At 37.2% G+C, this 23,241-nt stretch overlaps 1 long non-coding RNA gene and 1 pseudogene across 1 annotated transcript in view; one reads left to right on the plus strand and one right to left on the minus strand.

Moving 5' to 3' along the window:
* Positions 1–9,157: 9,157 nt before the first annotated feature.
* The window catches only part of LOC123334445, a 111,503-nt gene continuing 97,419 nt past the window's right edge, over positions 9,158–23,241 (plus strand). Inside the window, exon 1 of the long non-coding RNA XR_006552299.2 lies at positions 9,158–9,212. This is a non-coding gene — a long non-coding RNA (uncharacterized LOC123334445). The remainder of the gene's footprint in view (positions 9,213–23,241) is intronic.
* On the minus strand, positions 20,392–20,490 carry LOC112586291 (annotated as a pseudogene).

Below are 23,241 nucleotides of genomic sequence, written 5' to 3' on the forward strand. Positions count from 1 at the left end.
TTTTATTGTACAGTCCCTGAAAGTATGTGCTCTGGACTCACAGATGTTCAGGTATGGATCCTAGCTCTGCCATACATTAAATATATTACCTGGGAAAACCATGTTAATATCCTTTAGGATGGACTTTTCTCATCTTTAATGGGGGTTTTAGTACAGACATGTAGGCATATTATGAGGATTATATGATACTATTTGTAAAGTGGCTAACTCAGTACCTGGCACATAGTAATCATTTAATTTAGTGGTAGTTGCAAATAAGAGTCTTACTATTATTACCCTTATCATTATGGTCATCATCATTATTATTACCTCCTATTAGTAGGGAAAACAACTAATTTAAATGGAAATGAATTCCTGTATAGATTTTCTTTACTATGTGCTTTATATCTTGTTCATTCTTAATTATCCATGTGAGAATTTGGCTGCAAAGATCTATTTTAGTCTGTTTTTAATTCTGGGAAAATTTCTTCTACAAATCTCTGAGCCCTCTGCCTGTCTGCACAAATTTTTGTGAATTTAGGGTATGCAGACTGATTTTAATAGTGCATGATTGCTTAGTTTCTTCAGTCATGTTTGACTCTTTGTGACACTGTGGACTGTAGCCCACAAGGCTGCTCTGTCTATGGGATTCTCCAGGCAAAAATACTGGAATGGGTTGCCATGTCCTCCTCCAGGGGATGTTCCCCACCTAGGATTTGAACCCAGGTCTCCTGCATTGTTGGTGGATTCTTTACCATTTTAGTCACTAGGGAAGCCCCCTTCTTGAGATGTAATTAATATATAATATGACCTGAGTTTAAGGTGTACAAAGTAATGATTTGATACATGAATGTATATATTGCAAAATGATTGCCACAATAAGGTTAGTTAAACATATTCATCAATTTTCATAGTCAAAATTTGTGTGTGTGGTGAAAATTTTAAAATTTACTTTCTTAGCAACTTCCAAATAACAATACATTATTGTTAACTATAATCACCATGCTGTACATTACATCCCAGAACTTAATAATTTTGTAACTAGTAGTTTGTACCCTTTGACCAGACTTCCCTGGTGACTCAGACAATAAAGAATCTTCCTGCAGTGAGGGAGACCCGGGTTTGATCCCTGGGTCGAGAAGATCCCCTGGAGAAGGCAATGGAAACCCACTCCAGTATTCTTTCCCGGAGAATCCCGTGGACAAATCCCTGGCAGGCTACAGTCCCATGGGGTCACAAAGACTCAGACGGAGTATGACACAATTGAGCGACTAACACTTTCACTTTTACCCTTTGACCACGTCACTCATTTCCACACCCCAACCACTACCCTGACCACCACTAATCTCTTCTCTATTCCTATATGTTCAATTTAGAGTCCACATGTAAGTGCTGCTGCTAAGTCGCTTCAGCCATGTCCAACTCTGTGCAACCCCATAGACGGCAGCCCACCAGGCTCCCCCGTCCCTGGGATTCTCCAAGCAAGAACACTGGAGTGGTTTTCCATTTCCTTCTCCAATGCAGGAAAGTGAAAAGTGAAAGTGAAGTTGCTCAGTCGTGTCCGACTCCTAGCGACCACACAGACTGCAGCCTACCAGGCTCCTTCATCCATAGGATTTTCCAGGCAAGAGTACTGGAGTGGGGTGCCTTTGCCTTCTCCCAAATGTTTCAGATCATATCAGATCAGTCACTCAGTTGTGTCTGACTCTTTGCGACCCCATGAATCGCAGCACGCCAGGCCTCCCTGTCCATCACCAGCTCCCGGAGTTCACTCAGACTCATGTTCATCGAATCAGTGACGCCATCCAGCCATCTCATCCTCTGTCGTCCCCTTCTCCTCTTGCCCCCAATCCCTCCCAGCATCAGAGTCTTTTCCAATGAGTCAACTCTTCACATGAGGTGGCCAAAGTACTGGACTTTCAGCTTTAGCATCATTCCTTGCAAAGAACACTCAGGGCTGATCTCCTTCAAACTGGACTGGTTGGATCTCCTTGCAGTCCAAGGGACTCTCAAGAGTCTTCTCCAACACCACAGTTCAAAAGCATCAATTCTTCGGCACTCAGCCTTCTTCACAGTCCAACTCTCACATCCATACATGACCACAGGAAAAACCATAGCCTTGACTAGACGAAGCTTTGTTGGCAAAGTAATGTCTCTGCTTTTGAATATGCATCTAGATTGGTCATAACTTTCCTTCCAAGGAGTAAGCCTCTTTTAATTTCATGGCTGCAGTCACCATTTGCAGTGATTTTGGAGCCCAGAAAAATAAAGTCTGACACTGTGTCCACTGTTTCCCCATCTATTTCCCATGAAGTGATGGGACCGGATGCCATGACCTTCGTTTTCTGAATGTTGAGCTTTAAGCCAACTTTTTCACTCTCCACTTTCACCTTCATCAAGAGGCTTTTTAGTTCCTCTTCACTTTCTGCCATAAGGGTGGTGTCATCTGCATATCTGAGATTATTGATATTTCTCCCAGCAATCTTGATTCCAGCTTGTGCTTCTTCCAGCCCAGCATTTCTCATGATGTACTCTGCATATAAGTTAAATAAACAGGGTGACAATATACAGCCTTGATATACTCCTTTTCCTATTTGGAACCAGTCTGTTGTTCCATGTCCAGTTCTAACTGTTGCTTCCTGACCTGCATACAAATTTCTCAAGAGGCAGGTCAGGTGGTCTGGTATTCCCATCTCTTTCAGAATTTTCTCCCAAATGTTTAGGAGTATGCAATTTTATCATTCTGGCCTCAAGTTTTACTATATGGTACAGATAAGTTCTGACTAAGCCTTAAAAGTTTTACATGACTTCTAGAAGACAAACAAGCAAACATAACGAACTTAACCCTGTTTCCTTTTTGGTGACCCACAAAGTTTAATTCAATAAGTCTATCCCTACTTCCTTTATCTCAGCTTAAGCATGCTCTGTTTACACCCTATACTCCTGTTGCCTGCACTGGCCTTCTTACTTGCTTGGATTTAACATGCCAGGCTTGTTCTGGACTGCAGTCCTTTGCTCTAAGGATTCTCTTTGCTTTAAATGTTTTAGACCATGTTTTGATATCCCCAGGGTAGTTCCTTTTTTTCCAAAACATTCTTACTTGACCATTGTTTTTCTTCTCAGCAATTTTTACTATAGGAAGATATTTTTGTTAGGTTTTGTTTTAATGTGCTTCTGCTCTCCTTTTCCTAGAATGTAAGTTTCATGATGGCTGAGCCTTCTACAAGAGTTACATCTAGATAAATATGCACTAGGAGAGTGCTCAGCTTAGAATAAACATCTAATATATATAGATGGAAAGCAAAAGTAAACATGTTAATAGTTATGTAGTTCCATGGACATGATCTAAACTCATAGTAGTGGCAGGAGTGAATAAATTCTATCCATAGCCAAATTTAAATCCATTCCAAGGTTATTGTGTGTGTTTCTCAAAAACTGTGATGTATACATATTGACCTAAGCCACATTCCTTTAAAAAGGTTTTATTTGCTTCCATGTTCCTCTTGACATAATTGCTTTCAGCTTTTTCCTTTTTAAATTCTAATTTGACCCATCCCATTCCTTTCTTTCCTTGTTCCTCTTTGTCCAAATTTTACACTCCAAAAAGCAAAACACAAATAAAAACAAATGCAAGCAAACAATAACACTAATAAAACTCAAAAATAATTGGTTTGGCGAGCAGTAGTTTTCTTGTAAATTGGAGAAATAAGAAGAAAATGAGCAGGGCAAACAGTTTTCTCTTTTATGAGGGGAAGGAAGAAAAAGCCTGAGATTACTCATGTATTAGCAGTGGTGGGTCACACACGATACTATTTAGACAAAAAATTTTAACATTAATGTTAAAAGAAACCCTACCTGAATTTCAACACTTGGAGATAGCATTAAGAAGAATCAGAAATGGCTTGACAAATTATGTGTTGAATTATTTCTAAGTATGGGTTTTAAGATAAATAAAATTGTATAAAATTGTGTAACAGCAAATTATGAATTTGCTGTTATCCACACTATGAATATTTTAATGTTTTTAAAATAATCTTCAAAGGCCAGGCACCATATCTTATATATCTTTGTATCATCCACTGTGCTGACCATGATATTCAGTGCTCATTGTTAAGACTATGAAGGATGATGAATTACAAGAGGTCAGGGTTATTTATGAAGCAGAAAAAACCTTATGTGATGGAAAGATAGTCAGGGACATCACCTCTTTTTAGATATTGATTTTTTAATCTGTAAGTGATTGAGCTGTAACTATTCTATTACTGTTGATTAAGCATGTCCACCTACCAAATACATGGGGTTTTCCAAAGAAAGAGGTCTGGGGAAAATGATTTCATGTGCAATATACTAGGATGGTATTGCATAATGAAAATACAAGGCTAAGAAAATATTGCTGAATAAACTGTATGAATTTTTAATTGAAATTTTAGCACATTTTACCATTTATTGCTCTGACTTTTCCACAAAGAAATTTAAATATCCATTAATTTAAGAAAATATTTTTTAATGTGAATAGAAATGTGAGAAGATTATTTTTTTATGGCAAAAAAGATATAGTTGGAAACTGAGATTGTCCACAAAAGGAAGGAATTTACTCCAAAACATACAATTCATTTACCTGTTAATAGTTCTATTCAAGAGTATTTAAGAAGTGTTTAATGATCATCTATTAGTTGTTATAGAAGTTGGAATTTGAGTTTAAACAATATCAAATATAGCTCCTTTCTCCACAAACATAGATTCTGGACAAAGAAATAGCAGTTATTACAATAAATATATAAAATATATAATGTCAAAGACTTGTGAGTTCTAGGAAGAAAAATAAAGCAGAATGCATCAAATGTGAAAGAGGAAGATGAATTTTAGTTACTAAGAATCAAATAACATCTCTCTTAACATGTAAAATTTGGCTGTATGTGCACTTGAATATTTATGTCTCAGAAGTCCCCTTTTCCCACCAAGAGGACTGTTGCTACAAAAAGTAAAACATTATGAGTTTTTACACTCTCACTTTTACCAATTCACCTGACTTAATATAGCAGACGAAGCTCCCGATGAGGTGAAATATATTCAAAGGCAGTCCAAATGTGAGCTCCACACATTGGGAGTCAGGAGGTGGCACATTCAAGAGTAAAGAAGAGGGCTTCTCCTATCATTTTCTCCTCTTCTTCACAAGAGGGGCCTGTGAAGCTTTTTGATTAGCAGAGAGTTCTGTTGACTCAGGGGATGGATGGGTATAACATCTAAAGGAGCAAAGTGGTGGGCAGACAGCTGGGAGGGGATATTCTACTCAATGCTAACAAGGATTGTAAATACAACTGAAATGGGTCTACTTCATTTGCTATATATTTCTGTCAGTAACTTAGATTCTTTCTGTAGATATGCATCTAACCACAGGAATGTTTATTTAAAAAAAGTGCAATAGAATATACCATAGTTCAAAGCATAGGCATGATTGATGTTCACCAGATCTGTTCCTGACCAACCTTCTAAAAGTCTCAAATAGCACTTAAAATAGTGATACAGTCAACACTGGAATTAATCAGGGTTCTCCAGCCAGTAGTATCTATGGATGTATACATACAGAGAAAGATTATAAGAAATTTAGTTACATAATTAAGCAGGCTAGTTAAGTCCACAGTCTTCAGTGTGGGCAAACAGACTGGGAACTCTGGAGATTTAATGGTGTAGATGAAGAAGTCTGAAAGTCTGAAGGTGGTCTACTGGAGAACTCATCTGCTCTGGAAGGCAGACCTTTTTGTTTTACTCAAGCTTTCATTTGATTGGATGAGGCCCACCCACATTATGAAGGGCAATCTGCTTTACCCAAAATGTACTAACTTAAATGTTAATCTCATCCCAAAACACCCTCCAGGGTGACTCATAAAGTTAACCATTACATGGTCAAGAAATATTCCTGAATTGATGTATTGCAAATATAAAAATAACTGCATATTTGATATGTTCATGTTCTAACACATAGAAATGATATTAAAAAGTCTACCCTTTTGTTCTACTGCTTTTAAATTGTTTCTACTAGTCATATTTAAATCCATACATCTAAGTTTAGCTTTGGAGAAGGCAATGGCAACCCACTCCAGTACTCTTGCCTGGAAAATCCCATGGACTGAGGAGCTTGGTAGGCTGCAGTCTATGGGGTCGCAAAGAGTTGGACATGACTGAGCGACTTCACTTTCACTTTTCACTTTCATGCATTGGAGAAAGAAATGGCAACCCACTCCAGTGTTCTTGCCTGGAGAATCCCAGGGATGGGGGAGCCTGGTGGGTTGCCGTCTGTGGGATTGCGCAGAGTCGGACATGACTGAAATGACTTAGCAGTAGCAGCAGCAGCAAGTTTAGCTTGTGATTGAAAATGATATATTAAATTTGAATAAGTAATAATTTAGAAATACAGTATTTATCATTATAAAAACAGATTTTTCTTTAATAGGTAAAGTCAATGGCACAGCATTCAAATACTGATCATTTAAACATAAAACTGCCAGGACTTTATGATTCTTTCATAAAAGAAGGTATAATTAATTTATTTTAGAAACTCTTTAAATGATTATTTTTAAACCAAAATACTTTTTGGTTTAAAACAATAGTTAAAAGTATTTAAAAAAACATATAAACTCAAAAGATTAAGAGACATTAAGCATCTTTAATAGTTATCACACAAGGATTTTATATCACTACTTATGAAATATTTCCAAATAAATATATCATTTTTCCAAAACCTTACAGGTTTAATATTTGATTATGTTGGAAATTTAATTAAGAGAAACTATTCATGGAAGCACTAATATTATTGAAGAATAATAAATATGAAGGAAATTTTCAGAATTTTCTTCTGTTAATATATTCACATATAAGGTTCTGATTGTCCCAAAACTGACATGCCAGTTTGTTTGAGCTAAAAGAAATGTAAAATTTATCTCCATAATACTGAGTATGTCTCATAACATTATATAATTTTTCCTTTTAATGTATTATATTTGAATACATGTTAAAATACACAAGACATTTTATTTGATTTTATAAATATTTGGCAGCATAAAATGTGTAGGAATTGTGATGTAATACACACACATACACACACACACATTGTAGAACTTAAAACTGAAATTGTAGTATCCAGTACAGCACAGAAGAGAGAAAATTTAGATCAGAACCCCAAGGAAATTAAATTGATGTTGTTCATAAAAGCTTACAAGAATCTAAAGAAAGTGGCTGTTCATGAAGGAAAAAAAAAAAAAATCACAGCATGAGCCATAAATTTGGAAAGATAGATTTCTGAGGAAAGTAACAGATGCTGCTTCTTTCAAATTATTTTAAAATGGGATACACATTTTTTAAAAGAAAAAGTGTGTTAAAAATTGTAGCTCTACTAAAACAAAGAATATAATAAACCTCCAAGTCTGCCACTGCTGTCAATCTATTTCCCAAAGGCACAAAACTGTTTCTTTCCATTTTTCTTACAATATTTTCTTATGATTTGACCAGTCAATTGTTAAGATTTCCAGAAAAGGATACTCCAGTACTTCATATGAGAAATTGATAGCTCTTGCTGTCAAGTGTCTACTAGAACTGAGGAAAATGATGCCTCCTCCATCATCTTTCTCAAATGAGATCAAAGTCCTTTAAAGACATCACAAGCTCTGTTCAAGGTAGAGAAAGCCAAGAGCAGAGTAAACAGCAAAGCTAAGAATAAAAGCAATATGTTTTCACTACCAGACCATATTCTAACCACAAGCATACTCGAGTATATCTTTTTATTGCAACTGAATTAGTGCCTCATATTCTTCCTTCCCTCCCTCTCTGCCTCTGTTCCTTCCTTTCTTCCTTCCATCCCCCTTTCTTTCCTCTTTGTATTTTTCTCTTTCTCATTTTAGCTTTTTGTCATCTTAACAATCAAAACCATCAATAGCTTCTTCATGGAGAGGGACTATCAATTAATCTTTGTTATGATTAGGCCACATTTCCACGTTTCTTTGTATGGTTTATAACTTTTGTTTAGAACTGGACATTGTGAATATTTTAGTGAGGCATTTCTGAGCATCACATCCTCTCTCTCACCCAGGATTACTGCTGTTACCTGATGAAGGTTGCGGTCATCAGTTTGTTCAGTGAATTTTCTAGATTCTTTTTACAAAGATTGTGTCCCTTGTTGTATGTGGTCACTACTGTCTCTATTCCATTATTCTCTCAATTAACAGGCAAACCTGATGGAAATTTCCTTAAATGCCTGGCTTGAATAAAAGAGAGAGAAAAAAATTAAAAGTCTACCTCTTTAAATTTCATTTCATCAGTAGCCCGTGTGCATGAAATCAATGGCCAACCTCTGTGCTAGCGCTTCAGAAATCAGTAGCAGCAATCACAGAGGAAAAGGCAACTTTTTGGAAAAGAAGGTTTCTGTTTCCCTCCACAGACCTAGGAAAGCACATTAGGCCTCACTCACAGGGATAGGAGATGAAGAGATGGGGGTTTAGGGAATAGTAGCTACACAAGGAATTTCAAAATTCACTGAAATATATGAGCCGTTCTTCATCAAGCACTTCCCTATCATTGGCTAAAGTATTTGACTAGATTCTAGCATTAACAAGTGGGCTTCTCTGGTGACTCAGATGGTAAAGAATATTTTTTCAATGCAGGAGACCCAGGTTTGATCCCTGAATTGGAAAGATCCCTTGGAGAAGGGAATGGGTACCCACTCCAGTATTCTTACCTGGAGAATCCCATAGACAGAGGAGCCTGGTCGGCTATAGTCCATAGAATGGTCACAAAGAGTCAGACATGGCTGAGTGACTGAGACTAGCATTCTAAAATAGCTGCTTCAGTTTTTACTAGTTGTTGTTGCTTAACAACTAGAGTTGTTTGGAGCTTATTCATTTGGGATCTTCTGTGATGTTCTGGTGTCATATAATGCCAATATTAAAATACTGCATTTTAGATTTAATTTGGGAAATATAGATATATTTTAATGTCACTTTGGGTTTTAGTCATTTCTAAATTGAAACCAGGGGTCTTGAATATTGGATGATTTGAAACTCAGAGTAAATGCTATTCCAGCTGTATGAGATGAGCTTGACAACAGAATCACAAGCAAATTTTTTTTTCTCCTCTCTCTAGATATTTTTAGGCAACCAATTTAGTAAAATAAATATGTCTTTATTTTAGGCAATACTGTTGCATTGTGAATAGGGAAGCTGGGACATCGAGCACCAGAATGGGTCAGTATTAACTTCTTAATTTACTACACGAGAGAAATATGTTAATCATAAGACACTTGAGATATCAAAATATCTAGTAGTATTTAAAGTGAAATTTATGTCTGGCTTACTTCACTCTGTATAATAGGCTCCAGTTTCATCCACCTCATTAGAACTGATTCAAATGTATTCATTTTAATGGCTGAGTAATACTCCATTGTGTATATGTACCACACACCAATACAGTATACTAACGCATGTATATGGAATTTAGAAAGATGGTAACAATAACCCTGTGTACGAGACAGAAAAAGAGACACTGATGTATAGAACAGTCTTATGGACTCTGAGAGAGAGGGAGAGGGTGGGGAGATTTGGGAGAATGGCATTGAAACATGTAAAATATCATGTATGAAACGAGTTGCCAGTCCAGGTTCGATGCACGATACTGGATGCTTGGGGCTGGCGCACTGGGATGACCCAGAGGGATGGAATGGGAAGGGAGGAGGGAGGAGGGTTCAGGATGGGGAACACATGTATACCTGTGGTGGATTCGTTTTGATATTTAGCAAAACTAATATAATTATGTAAAGTTTAAAAATAAAATAAAATTAAAAAAATACCTTTTGAAAAGCAAAAAAAATAAAAAAATAAAAAAATAAAGTGAAATTTAGCAATTGAAGCAGTTGGGAATTTGTATTCTTTTTGTATTTAATAATTTAAAACAATATGAAATCCCTGCTTGATAGGGAGAAAGAATGTGGCTAATGCAGAACCCTTCTTATATTGTGGTTAGACATGCATTCATCAATCCTGATGAGAAATCTATAATTAATGTCTTCACTTCTATAATAGAATTCTCATATGTTTCTGTCAACTAAGTTACAACAGCCTAATAAAGTTTCTTTTACATTCATTGTTTTATTTGAAATACTGTGATTTTGCTATTTGCTGTTGTGGGAAGTATTAGGTGAAATATTTTGTGAATATTTGATACTCTGACATTTTCTTTAAGAAAGTATTAATGCATTGTTAGGAGATAAGCTGTTTATTTTGATATTTGTTGATATTACTCCTCTTTCATTTTATATGTGTATGTATATGTTTATACACAGACACCACTATATATACTCTGGGGCACCATTTAGTATCTTGATTGCAGATAAAAATGGAGACTAAGCAGGGCTGGTTACAGTGATGTGAGTGAGGTGGGTAGGAAGTTACCTCAGGAACATTCAAGAATGTGCCCCATAATTCAGTAATCAAGATGAATATTATGTAATGCATATTTTAAAATGAAAATTAATGCAAATGATTAATGAAAAAATATCAACATTTTAGATTCAGGCAAGATTCACAACTATAACTTGATAAATCGTATTTAAGCCTGAGGCAAATGGAACATTCAATGATATTGCATTAAAATATCTTACATAGATTACTGAGTATTTTTGTTTCTTCTTTAAATTTTATGCCTAAGGCAATTACCTCACTCTCTTCATATTAGTATTGCTGAATCTAAATTCTTATTCTCCAGGCAAACTGTATATCGAAGCCATGAAGTACCAAAATTAATCTTGTTACTCAGCCAGAATTTTATACTTTCAATTCTCTTCTAGCAACTGAAGTTGTTGAATATTTATAATTTAGTTTTAGAAATATATTTTATTAATGTTAGTAGGAAGTTCAACATGGACAACAGGGCCAGGAACCTAGTAAAAAGAAATTCTCTCAAGAGTGTAACTCTATGAAAGGACAAATAAACAGGTATGGTATCTGCTGCTGCTGCTGCTATTAAGTCACTTCAGTCATGTCCAACTCTGTGCGACCCCATAGATGGCAGCCCACCAGGTTCCTCTGTCCCTGGGATTCTGCAGGCAAGAATACTGGAGTGGGGTGCCATTGCCTTCTCCGATGGTATCTGAGAAAGCTTTAAATGGTCTCAAGAAGCAGGCAATAAACAGAATCTGGAGGCACTAGGCCAGAGGATGAATCGATGAGGAAAACACCAGAATCTGAAGTATTTCTTCTCCCATCATCTCTTGTGACCTTTTGATCTATGTCTTGGTCTCTGACTTTGTCTCTGTGTTTATCTTTCTCTCACTCTCTCTCTCACACACGTACGTAAATGCACCCAGAACACTGAGCAGTTACATGATCAAAAATGTTGAAAGAATATGACAAGTCACATCTGATAATCACCAAAACAGGTAAATGATCTGAGAGACCAGACAGAAAAGCTTTCCTGAAAAAAAAAAAATGTTTATTGATCCATCTACACATCCATTTCTTCTATAAGCATAAATTCATATTTGTACAAGGGCCTTAGGAAGCATCACTGAGAACAAAGCTACTGGAAGTTATAGAATTCCACTTGAACTATTTCAAATCCTGAAAGATAATGCTGTGAAAGTGCTGCACTCAATATGCCAGCAAATTTGGAAACAGCAGTGGCCACAGGACTGGAAAAGGTCAGTTTTCATGCCAATCCCAAAGAAAGGCCATGCCAAAGAATGCTCAAACTACCCACAATTGCACTCATCTCATATGCTAGTAAGGTAATGCTCAAAATTCTCCAAGCCAGGCTTCAATAGTATGTGAACCATGAAATTCCAGATGTTTAAGCTGGATTTAGAAAAGGTAGAGGAACCAGAGATCAAATTGCCAACATCCACTGATTCATCAAAAAAGCAAGAGAGTTCCAGAAAAAAAATCTACTTCTGCTTTATTGACTATGCCAAAGATTTAGTGTGGCTCACACCAAACTGTGGAAAATTATGAAAGGGATGGGAATACCAGACCACCTGACCTGCTTCTTGAGAAACCTGTGTGCAGGTCAGGAAGGAACAGTTAGAACTGGACATGGAACATGTCCATGAACTGGTTCCAAATAGGAAAAGGAGTACGTCAAGGCTGTATATTGTCACCCTGCTTATTTAACTTATATGCAGAGTACATCATGAGAAACTCTGGACTGGAGGAAGCACAAGCTAGAATCAAGATTGCCAGGAGAAATGTCAATAACCTCAGATATGCAGATGACACCACCCTTACGGCAGAAAGTGAAAAGGAACTAAAGAACCTTTTGATGAAAGTGAAAAAGGAGAGTAAAAAGTTGGCTTAAATTCAACATTCAGAAAACTAAAATCATGGTATCTGGTACCATCACTTCATGGCAAATAGATGGGGACACAGTGGAAAGAGTGGCAAACTTTATTTTTTGAGGCTCCAAAATCACTGCTGATGGTGACTGCAGCCATGACTTTAAAAGATGCTTGCTCCTTGGAAGAAAAGTTATGGCCAACCTAGACAGCATATTAAAAAGCAGAGACATTACTTTGCCAACAAAGGTCTGTCTAGTCAAGGCTATGGTTTTTCCACTAGTCATGTATGGATGTGAGAGTTGGACTATAAAGAAACTGAGTGCTGAAGAATTGATGCTTTTAAACTGTGGTGTTGGAGAAGACTCTTGATAGTCCCTTAGACTGCAAAGAGATCCAACCACTGCATCCTAAAGGAAATCAGATCTGAATATTCACTGGAAGGACTAATACTGAAGCTGAAACTCCAATACTTTGGCCACCTGATGGGAAGAGCTGACTCTTTGGAAAAGACCCTGATGCTGGGAAAGATTGAAGGTGGGAGGAGAAGGGGATGACAGAGTATGAGATTGTTGGATGGCATCACTGACTCAATGGACATGAGTTTGAGTAAACTCCAAGTGTAGGCAATGGACAAGGAGGACTAGTGTGCTGCAGTCCATGGGGTAGCAAAGAGTCGGATACGACTGAGCGACTGAACTAACTGACAAGGCATGCTGCTAAGTCACTTCAGTAATGTCTGACTCTGCGCGACCCCATAGATGGAAACCTATCAGGCTCCCCCGTCCCTGGGACTCTACAGGCAAGAACACTGGAGTGGGTTGCCATTTCCTTCTCCAATGCATGAAAGTGAAAAGTGAAAGGGAAGTCACTCAGTCGTGTACGACTCCTCACGACCCCATGGACTGCAGCCTACCAGGCTCCTCCGTCCATGGGATTTTCCAGGCAGGAATACTGGAGTGGGGTGCCATCGCCTTCTCTGACAAGGCATACTCTGTAGCTATGAAAAATCAAGCAACATGTGAGAAGAAATTAATGCACTTAAATGTAACATCTGAGACTACATGGACAAAGTATGAATGATATACTGTATTGAAAGATGTAGAGAAAAGCAGAACAAATGTTACTTTGGAAAACAGTGTTCTGCCTGGATACTGAAAGGCTAAAGTCAGAAATAACTATGCAAAAATATTGTACAATAATAAATTTATTTCTCAGAGATTATCAATTCTGAAATTGTGTATGGTAGCATAGTACAAATAAGTAAATGCTTTGTGAATGATTAGAAGCAGATTTTTCACTTTCTTAGGATGGAACTCTGTGGGTTTTGATGAAAATTAAACATATTCTGTCAGTTCAGTCACTCAGTTGTGTCTGACTATTTGTGACCCCATGAATCGCAGCACGCCAGGCCTCCCTGTCCATCACCAACTCCCGGAGTTTACTAAGACTCACATCCACCGAGTCAGTGATGCCATCCAGCCATCTCATCCTCTGTCGTCCCCTTCTCCTCCTGTCCCCAATCCCCCCCAGCATCACAGTCTTTTCCAATGAGTCAACTCTTCGCATAAGGTGGCCAAAGTACTGGAGTTTCAGCTTCAGCATCATTCCTTCCAATGAAATCCCAGGGCTGATCTCCTTCAGAATGGACTGGTTGGATCTCCTTGCAGTCCAAGGGACTCTAAGGAGTCTTCTCCAACACTACAGTTCAAAAGCATAAATTCTTCAGCACTCACCCTTCTTCACAGTCCAACTCTCACATCCATACATGACCACTGGAAAAACCATAGCCTTGACTAGACGGAACTTAGTGGGCAAGGTAATGTCTCTGCTTTTGAATATGTTATCTAGGTTGGTCATAACTTTCCTTCCAAGGAGTAAGCATCTTTTAATTTCATGGCTGCAGTCACCATCTGCAGTGATTTTGGAGCCAAAAAAAAAAAAAAAAAAAAAAAGTCTGACACTGTTTCCACTGTTTCCCTATCTATTTGCCATGAAGTGATGGGACCAGATGCCATGATCTTAGTTTTCTGAATGTTGAGCTTTAGCCAACTTTTTCACTCTCCACTTTCACTTTCATCAAAAGGTTCTTTAGTTCCTCTTACTTTCTGCGATAAGGGTGGTGTCATCTGCATATCCGAGGTTATTGATATTTCTCCCAGCAATCTTGATTCCAGCTTGTGCTTCTTCCAGCCCAGCATTTCTCATGATGTACTCTGCATATAAGTTAAATAAGCAGGGTGACAATATACAGCCTTGACGACTTCCTTTTCCTATTTGGAACCAGCGTGTTGTTCCATGTCCAGTTCTAAATGTTGCTTCCTGACCTGCATACAAATTTCTCAAGAGGCAGGTCAGGTGGTCTGGTATTCCCATCTCTTTCAGAATTTTCCACAGTTTATTGTGATCCACACAGACAAAGGCTTTGGCATAGTCAATACAGCAGAAATAGATGTTTTTCTGGAACTCTCTTGCTTTTTTGATCATCTAGCGGATGTTGGCAATTTGATATCTGGATTCCTCTGCCTTTTCTAAAACCAGTTTGAACATTTGGAAGTTCACAGTTCACATGTTGCTGAAGCCTGGCTTGGAGAATTTTGAGCATGGCTTTACTAGCGTGTGAGATGAGTGTAATTGTGGGTAGTTTGAGCAATCTTTGGCATTGCCTTTCTTTGGGATTGGAATGAAAACTGACCCCTTCCAGTCCTGTGGCCACTGCTGAGTTTTCCAAATTTGCTGACATATTGAGTGCAGCACTTTCACAGCACCATCTTTCAGGATTTGAAATAGCTCAACTGGAATTCCATCACCTCCACTAGCTTTGTTTGTAGTGATGCTTTCTAAGGCCCACTTGACTTCACATTACAGGATGTCTGGCCCTAGGTGAGTGATCACACCATCGTGATTATCTGGGTCGTGATAATAATCCTTATACAGTTCTGCTGTGTATTCTTGCCACCTCTTCTTAATATCTTCTGCTTCTGTTAGGTGCATACCATTTCTGTCCTTTATTAAGCCCATCTTTGCATGAAATGTTCCCTTGGTATCTCTAATTATCTTGAAGAGATCCCTAGTCTATCCCATTCTGTTTTTTTCCTCTATTTCTTTGCATTGATTGCTGAGGAAGGCTTTCTTATCTCTTCTTGCTCTTCTTTGGAACTCTGCATTCAGATGCTTATATCTTTCCTTTTCTCCTTTGCTTTTTGCTTCTCTTCTTTTCACAGCCACTTGTAAGGCCTCCCCAGACAGCCATTTTGCTTTTTTGCATTTCTTTTCCATGAGGATGGAAAAGAATCCCTGTCTCCTGTGCAATGTCACGAACCTCCGTCCGTAGTTCATCAGGAACTCTATCTATCAGATCTAGTCCCTTAAATCTATTTCTCACCTCACTGTATAATCATAAGGTATTTGATTTAAGTCATACCTGAATGGTTTAGTGGTTTTCCCTACTTTCTTCAATTTAAGTCTGAATTTGTTAATAAGGAGTTCATGATCTGAGCTACAGTCAGCTCCTGGTCTTGTTTTTGCTGACTGTATAGAGCTTCTCCATCTTTGGCTGCAAAGAATATAATCAATCTGATTTTGGTGTTGACCGTCTGGTGATGTCCATGTGTAGAGTCTTCTCTTGTGTTGTTGGAAGAAGGTGTTTGCTATGAACAGTGAATTTTTTTGTCAAAACTCTATTAGTCTTTGCCCTGCTTCATTCTGTATTCTAAGGCCAAATTGTATGTATAGGTAAGGATAAAAACCTGTCTAGCTATCCATCCTTCCATATACAGAAAATATATTTATATTCTCCAAGTTGAGTTGACTCATGGAAAACACTCTGATGCTGGGAGGGATTGGGGGCTGGAGGAGAAGGGGACAACAGAGGATGAGATGGCTTGATGGCATCACTGACTCGATGGATGTGAGTCTGGGTGAACTCCGGGAGTTGCTGATGGACAGAGAGGCCTGGAGTGCTGCATTTCATGGAGTCACAAAGAGTCGGACATGACTGAGCGACTGAACTGAACTGATCCATTCAGAAGGCCTGGAAACAAGGACACTCTCTTAGGCGTGTTTCTAAATAAAAGGTATTGGTTTATAAATATCATTGTTGATTAAGAGGAACAAGGCCTTATTCAAGAAATTATTGATTCCAGAGGCCAGAACTGCAGAATAGGAAATACAAGTGTACCTAGAGCATTGTATGGCGCCAGAAAGTAAGAAAGTGCTCACAGGAAGAGGGGTACATATCAAAAGATTATAGAAAGCACTTTGAAATAGTTCTTCATGGTTAAAGCTAGAATATTTTGAAGAATACCATAATAATTTAGAGGTACCCCACTCCAGTACTCTTGCCTGGAAAATCCCATGGATGGAGGAGCCTGGAAGGCTGCAGTCCATGGGGTCGCTGAGGGTCGGACACGACTGAGTGACTTCACTTTCACTTTTCACTTTCATGCATTGGAGAAGGAAATGGCAACCCACTCCAGTGTTCTTGCCTGAAGAATCCCAGGGATGGGGAAGCCTGGTGGGCTGCCGTCTATGGGGTCACACAGAGTCGGACACGACTGAAGTGATTTAGCAATAGCAATAGCAATAATAATTTAGTATCAAAAAGCACAGAATAAAATAAATGTCCATGTACACTTTATAATATAAACTGAAAGTTGAACACATAAGTGTGTGAAAGAGAAGGGATATCTCTTCTTTACTTAATAACTATTATATAGAAAAAATAGAGAAAAAACCACTGGAGGAAAAGAACACAACAGGAAATGCTATAGGCAGGATCCATCAATAGATATTAAAACTGGTGGACCAAATTTTGTAAATAAACAGGATATTTGTATTGTCTTCAAGTAATATACCCTAATGTATTTATTAATTAAGAGAAAAGAAAGTAACTTTATAATGGAGAAACACAGCAGGTACTATCTTTATGAAGTAATTAAAGTTAACACCTTCAGTAATATCATATATTGGTATCGAGTTTCCCCTATAATGATATGCTGAGAAGAACACAGCATTACCTCTGTGGTATCCTTGCTGCAAGAAGCACAGCATTAACCTAATAATAAGAAGATGTCAGACAATCTAAAACTGAGGAACATTTTGCAATATAATTGACTGGTCCTCTTCAAAAACATGTAGACCATAAAAGATAAGAAAATACTGAATAACAATTACTTAAGGGTAAGATTAGGAGAAGGCAATGGCACCCCACTCCAGTACTATTGTCTGGAAAGTCCCATGGACGGAGGAGCCTGGTAGGCTGCAGTCCATGAGGTCGCTAAGAGTAGGACACAACTGAGCGACTTCACTTTCACTTTTCACTTTCATGCATTGGAGAAGGAAATGGCAACCCACTCCAGTGTTCTTGCCTGGAGAATCTCAGGGACGGGGGAGCCTGGTGGGCTGCCGTCTATGGGGTCGCACAGAGTCGGACACGACTGAAGCGACTTAGCAGCAGCAGCAGCAGCAAGGGGAAGATTAGGAAATATAATATTTTTATCTTCAAAATTGTTTTATAACTTTAATGTGTAAATTGTCAAATAAAATGATTATTAATTAAATTCAGAAATAGAAATGACAGTGTTAAACTAAGTGAAACAAAAGAATTTATAAAAAGAAAAAAAGTTCAATTTACAAATTTTAGTGTAGAAACAGTAAAATTAATAATAATCGATAATTTGTTCTTAAACATGCAGTTACATGACTAACTTAACTGAAAAACCAACCATTTTAAAACTGGACAAGGTGATTGTAAAAATCATTTGGAAATAGGTAGAAAAACTCTAAAAAGACTCTTAGGAGTGGATGAGCTTGATCATATATTAACAAGTAATAGAATGTTTCAGTAGAATTATAGAATATTCTAAGTGTTTTAAACTTGGTCTTATATTAAAAAATGTTTATTGAAATAAATAGAAATTCCAGTGATATAATTTCTATATTTTTATTCTATCTTTTATAATATACCACTTTATTTTATTTTATTTTACAGTAGGTCTTTGTTGGTTATCTATTTTAAATATAGCAATGTGTGCATATCAATGTCAAACTCCTTATCTATTCCTTCCCCCCACCCTCCCCCACTGGTAACCACACATTCATTCTCTAAGTCTGTGAGTCTGTTTTTGTTTTACAAATAAGTTCATTTCTATAATTTTTAAAATATTTTACACATAAGTGATAATGTGTGAAAATTTGTCTTTGTCTGACTTACATCATTTAGTATGATAATTTCCAGGTCCATCCACATTTCTGCAAATGGCATTATTTCATATTATCATATTCTTTTTAATGGCTGAGTAATATTCCATTGCTTTTCTTTACCCATTCATGTATTAATGGACATTTAGGATACTTCCATGTCTTGACTATTGTGAGCAGTGCTTCAGTGAACATTGGGATGCATGCATATTTTAAAATTATGGTTTTCTCTGAATATATGCCCAGGAGTGGGATTATTGAATCATGTGGTTGCTCTGTTTTTAATTTTTTAAGGAATCTCCATATTGTTCTCCATAGTGACTTATGTTTGGGGCATGGAGCTTATTTTATTTGAAACTTCATTTTTAACTGTAACAAGTAAGATTTAATATTGTAATAGAAATGGGCAATGAATTAAGAGTTTAAAAATGTGAATACTAAATCTGGCTCTAATATTTATTACATATGTGGTCATTGGCAAGTCACTTATGTATTTTGAGTGTGAATTGCCTACCTCATGTCTCATACCTTTATATCACACAAAATTTATTGTGGAGTCATGTGTAATAAAATTGTTTGAAATGTAATTACAGGCTCTGTTAGCCCCAAGGCCTCTGTGCTTTCCACTGGGCTGAAGAGTGTATGTGGGTCTTTATTTATATATAAAGTTAATACTAATGAGGCTATCTAGTGATACATCTACACTCCTTATTTTACCTAACCAAACTTGGGTTTGATTACCCACGCACAGTATAAAGCCAATCTACTGATACTGGCTTGTGCTGAAGCAAAGTGCAGCATTAATTGCAGGATACAAGAAGGAGTCCAAGTGGCTGGTGTTTAAAAGGCCCAAACTCCCTGATTACTTTAAGGGAAAGGTCTTTTAAGAGTTATAGGGTGCAAGAAGTCAACATCGTCAACCTTCTGATACCAACTTATCCTGGGTCCACATTCTTGTGGTCAGCTATATTTAACTTCTTCCATCTAGTGAGGGTTTCAGTATCTGTGAAAGAGCTCAAAGGCTATCTTTCATAATATCATCTATAGCCCCTGAGGAAGGTCTAAAGGTCTTTGACTTTGTTTAATGGCTAAACTATTATTATTTTGTCTTCTTTGACTGTTTTCCTTTTTTTTTTTTTTTGACATTTTCTTATTTCTCTGATTATATTTACTTCTTGGAACCTGGGGGAAGGCCTAATAGTCTAAAGTTTTTCAGCAGATAAGAGGCAGGTGGAAGACACAGGATGAGAGGGGATATGGCGGGGGTTTTGTTTCTGGGAAGGCCCCTAAGGTCCTGCATAATGGCACTTGTATATAAAAACCTTCTTGACTTGGAAACTCTGTCTTTCTGCTCTCCGGTGTTTAAAAGACAGTGTTTGTGCAATGAAAATTATTAATCCTGTATCATTAACTCACAATGTGTTTTCCTGTCTCTTTGGAGGTTTCCGTCGTTTTCAGCATAGAAAGATGCCGGAAGCTAGATTCATCAGTTTTAATTCTCCATAAGCATGTGTTTGTTTTGACAATGCATTTAGGCTTTTGAGTTTTCCAACAATATGGTGCATGTAGCCTATTTAGTTTCTGAAGGTGCTATTTTGCAGATTAGAGGAGATCAGAGAGTTCCCAGAGCATGAATAAAATAGTGGAATTAACGAATTTTGCAGTAGTTAGACTGCACATATTTCACATTAGATGAATTATATTATTTGGTTACTTCAGTCACTCAGCTTGTCAATTCATTTCATCAATCATTATGTTTACTCTCCTGATTGACTAGGGTGCTTAGGCAAATGGTCAAACTGTAAGTAATGTAAGCAATGTAAGCAGTGTAAGCAATGTTTTTTCCTCAAATTACAGACAATTACTAATATGCCTGAAATTATAAAGCTTTTTTAATAAAATATATGGAATGCTTCACAAATTGGCATATGCAGGAGTCATGCTAATTTTTTTCTGTATTGTTGCAATTTTAGCCCATATGCTACCAAAGCAAGCACTCGAGTGTTTTCTTTTTATGAAGAATCTGTATGTGGCCATCCTATGGAAAAATGCCATAATGTCCTATTGATAATGCAACTTTCCATGCACTGTTCCATTCACCTAAGAGAACCAATTTATAGTATTGAGTGGATTTGGGTAATTAAATTAATTTTTATATTTTATGATAAAATTTGCACTCTAAAGCTTCTCTCATAGACATGTTTTTCTTTTTCATGTATTTAGTCAGCTCAAGGAAAATAAATGCATTTTAGATAGAATGATGATAAATTCCAAATGGTTGTTGCCATTGCTGTCTTCTCCTAACATCTAAGTAATCTTAGCCCTACAGATATTAAGAAAGTGAAGCCACAGGTTTTAATAAAAGTAAATATCCTAGGGATAATGCTATCACCAACATCATGACAAAATTTCTTCATCCTTATGCTTTTCTCTAAAAACCACCTTGAAAATTATAACTTTCAGATAGTTTCATTTTTTCCTCTTTTAAGAGAGAAAAACAGCAAAAATACACAACTTTGTAGATAAGTATATTTTTAAGATTTAGGAAAATATGTGCCAGGATTTCTCCCAGGGGACAGTAGCAAGGCATATGGGAGCATAGTAAGCTTGGTGGAGAAAGACACTCCTTTCATAATATTTATTGATAGTTTCTGGTATTATATTAATTAAAATCTGCATTAAATTATGGATTCTCCTTTGGGAAATGCCTTGTTTCTTCCCACGTTTCTCTGCATGTTTAATTAATAGGTTCTAATTTAGCATTTTCTTTCATAATCTAAAAGCCTATTTTAAATATGGTCTTTAAATATTCCTTCCTGGAATAGCATAGCCAGCAGAGAAACTGGGTGTCTTAGAGATCATTTAGCTCACCTCTGATTTTAACTGTAGTGAAATCTCAGCCTCAGAGAGATCTAATGAAGTTCTCTTCAGTAGTTAATCACTGCAGCCATAGGAACACAAACTTTTCCTCCTTCCCTCTCAAGTACCCTTTTCATTAAATAATTTTAAGAAATGCTGTTTAAAATATTTTTTCAGGTTTAGCTCAGGTAAATATTACAGCAAGGGTCTATAGCTCAATACAGTTTTAGTCTCTGAGTAAGGAAGGGAAGAGACCAAATTGCCAGCATCCTCTGGATCATCGATAAAGCAAGAGAGTTTCAGAAAAACATCTATTTCTGCTTTATTGACTATACCAAAGCCTTTGACTGTGTCGATCACAATAAACTGTGGAAAATTCTGAAAGAGATGGGAATCCCAGACCACCTGACTTGCCTCTTGAGAAACCTATATGCAGGTCAGGAAGCAACAGTTAGAACTGGACATGGAACAATAGACTGGTTCCAAATAGGAAAAGGAGTACGTCAAGGCTGTATATTGTCACCCTGCTTATTTAACTTATATAGAGAGTACATCATGAGAAACTCTGGACTGGAAGAAGCACAAGCTGGAATCAAGATTGCCGGGAGAAATATCAATAATCTCAGATATGCAGATGACGCCACCCTTATGCCAGAAAGTGAAGAGGAACTAAAAAGCCTCTTGATGAAAGTGAAAATGGAGAGTGAAAAAGTTGGCTTAAAGCTCAACATTCAGAAAATGAAGATCGTGGCATCCGGTCCCATCACTTCATGGGAAATAGATGGGGAAACAGTGGAAACAGTGTCAGACTTTATTTTGGGGGGCTCCACAATCACTGCAGATGGTGACTGCAGCCATGAAATTAAAAGACACTTATGCCTTGGAAGAAAAGTTATGACCAACTTAGAAAGCATATTGAAAAGCAGAGACATTACTTTGCCAACTAAGGTCTGTCTAGTCAAGGCTATGTTTTTCCAGTGGTCATATATGGATGCGAGAGTTGAAGTGTGAAGAAAGCTGAACGCCGAAGAATTGATGCTTTTGAACTCTGGTGTTGGAGGACTCTTGAGAGTCCCTTGGACTGCAAGGAGAACCAACCAGTCCATTCTGAAGGAGATCAGCCCTGGGTGTTCTTTGGAAGGAATGATGCTGAAGCTGAAACTCCAGTACTTTGGCCACCTCATGCGAAGAGTTGACTCATTGGAAAAGACTCTGATACTGGGAGGGATTGGGGGCAGGAAGAGAAGGGGACAACAGAGGATGAGACGGCTGGATGGCATCACGGACTTGATGGACATGAGTCTGAGTCAACTCCAGGAGTTGGTGATGGACAGGGAGACCTGGCATGCTTATTCATGGGGTCACAAAGAGTCAGACATGACTGAGTGACTGAACTGAACTGAACTGAAGGAAGGGAAGTAATCAAATTGAACAAAAGGCTGAAAGAACAGTACAATTTTTTTTCTTTCATACATTCTTCCTATTTATTGTTACCAGGTCTAAGAAATAAGGTTTAATACCAGTGTATATGTTTGTGGTTATGTGATGATTCAATTTTTTGGCTAACTGATAATAAAATCAAGGATGTTCCCTTATTGAGAAAATAGTTTGATTTTTTTTTCTATTTAAATATTAGTCACGATAACTAATTCAACAAATGTATACCACATTATGTGTGGACAGGAAGTTAGAAAGAATCTGTGCATCAAAGAAAAAAGAAGTTCAAAGTGTGAAATTGGAGATAATTTCATGCTTGAGGGATAGTTATATTTACATATTCAATTATACATTTGAAGGTATCTATGGGTTTTAATTGTATACGTTTTATATTTTATCAAATTTAGAGTATGGATAACACATTACTTTCTCAAACACCAGTAGAATAGATT

The sequence above is a fragment of the Bubalus bubalis genome, chromosome 7, assembly GCF_019923935.1.
Source record: "Bubalus bubalis isolate 160015118507 breed Murrah chromosome 7, NDDB_SH_1, whole genome shotgun sequence".
In the NCBI taxonomy this organism is placed as follows: domain Eukaryota; kingdom Metazoa; phylum Chordata; class Mammalia; order Artiodactyla; family Bovidae; genus Bubalus; species Bubalus bubalis.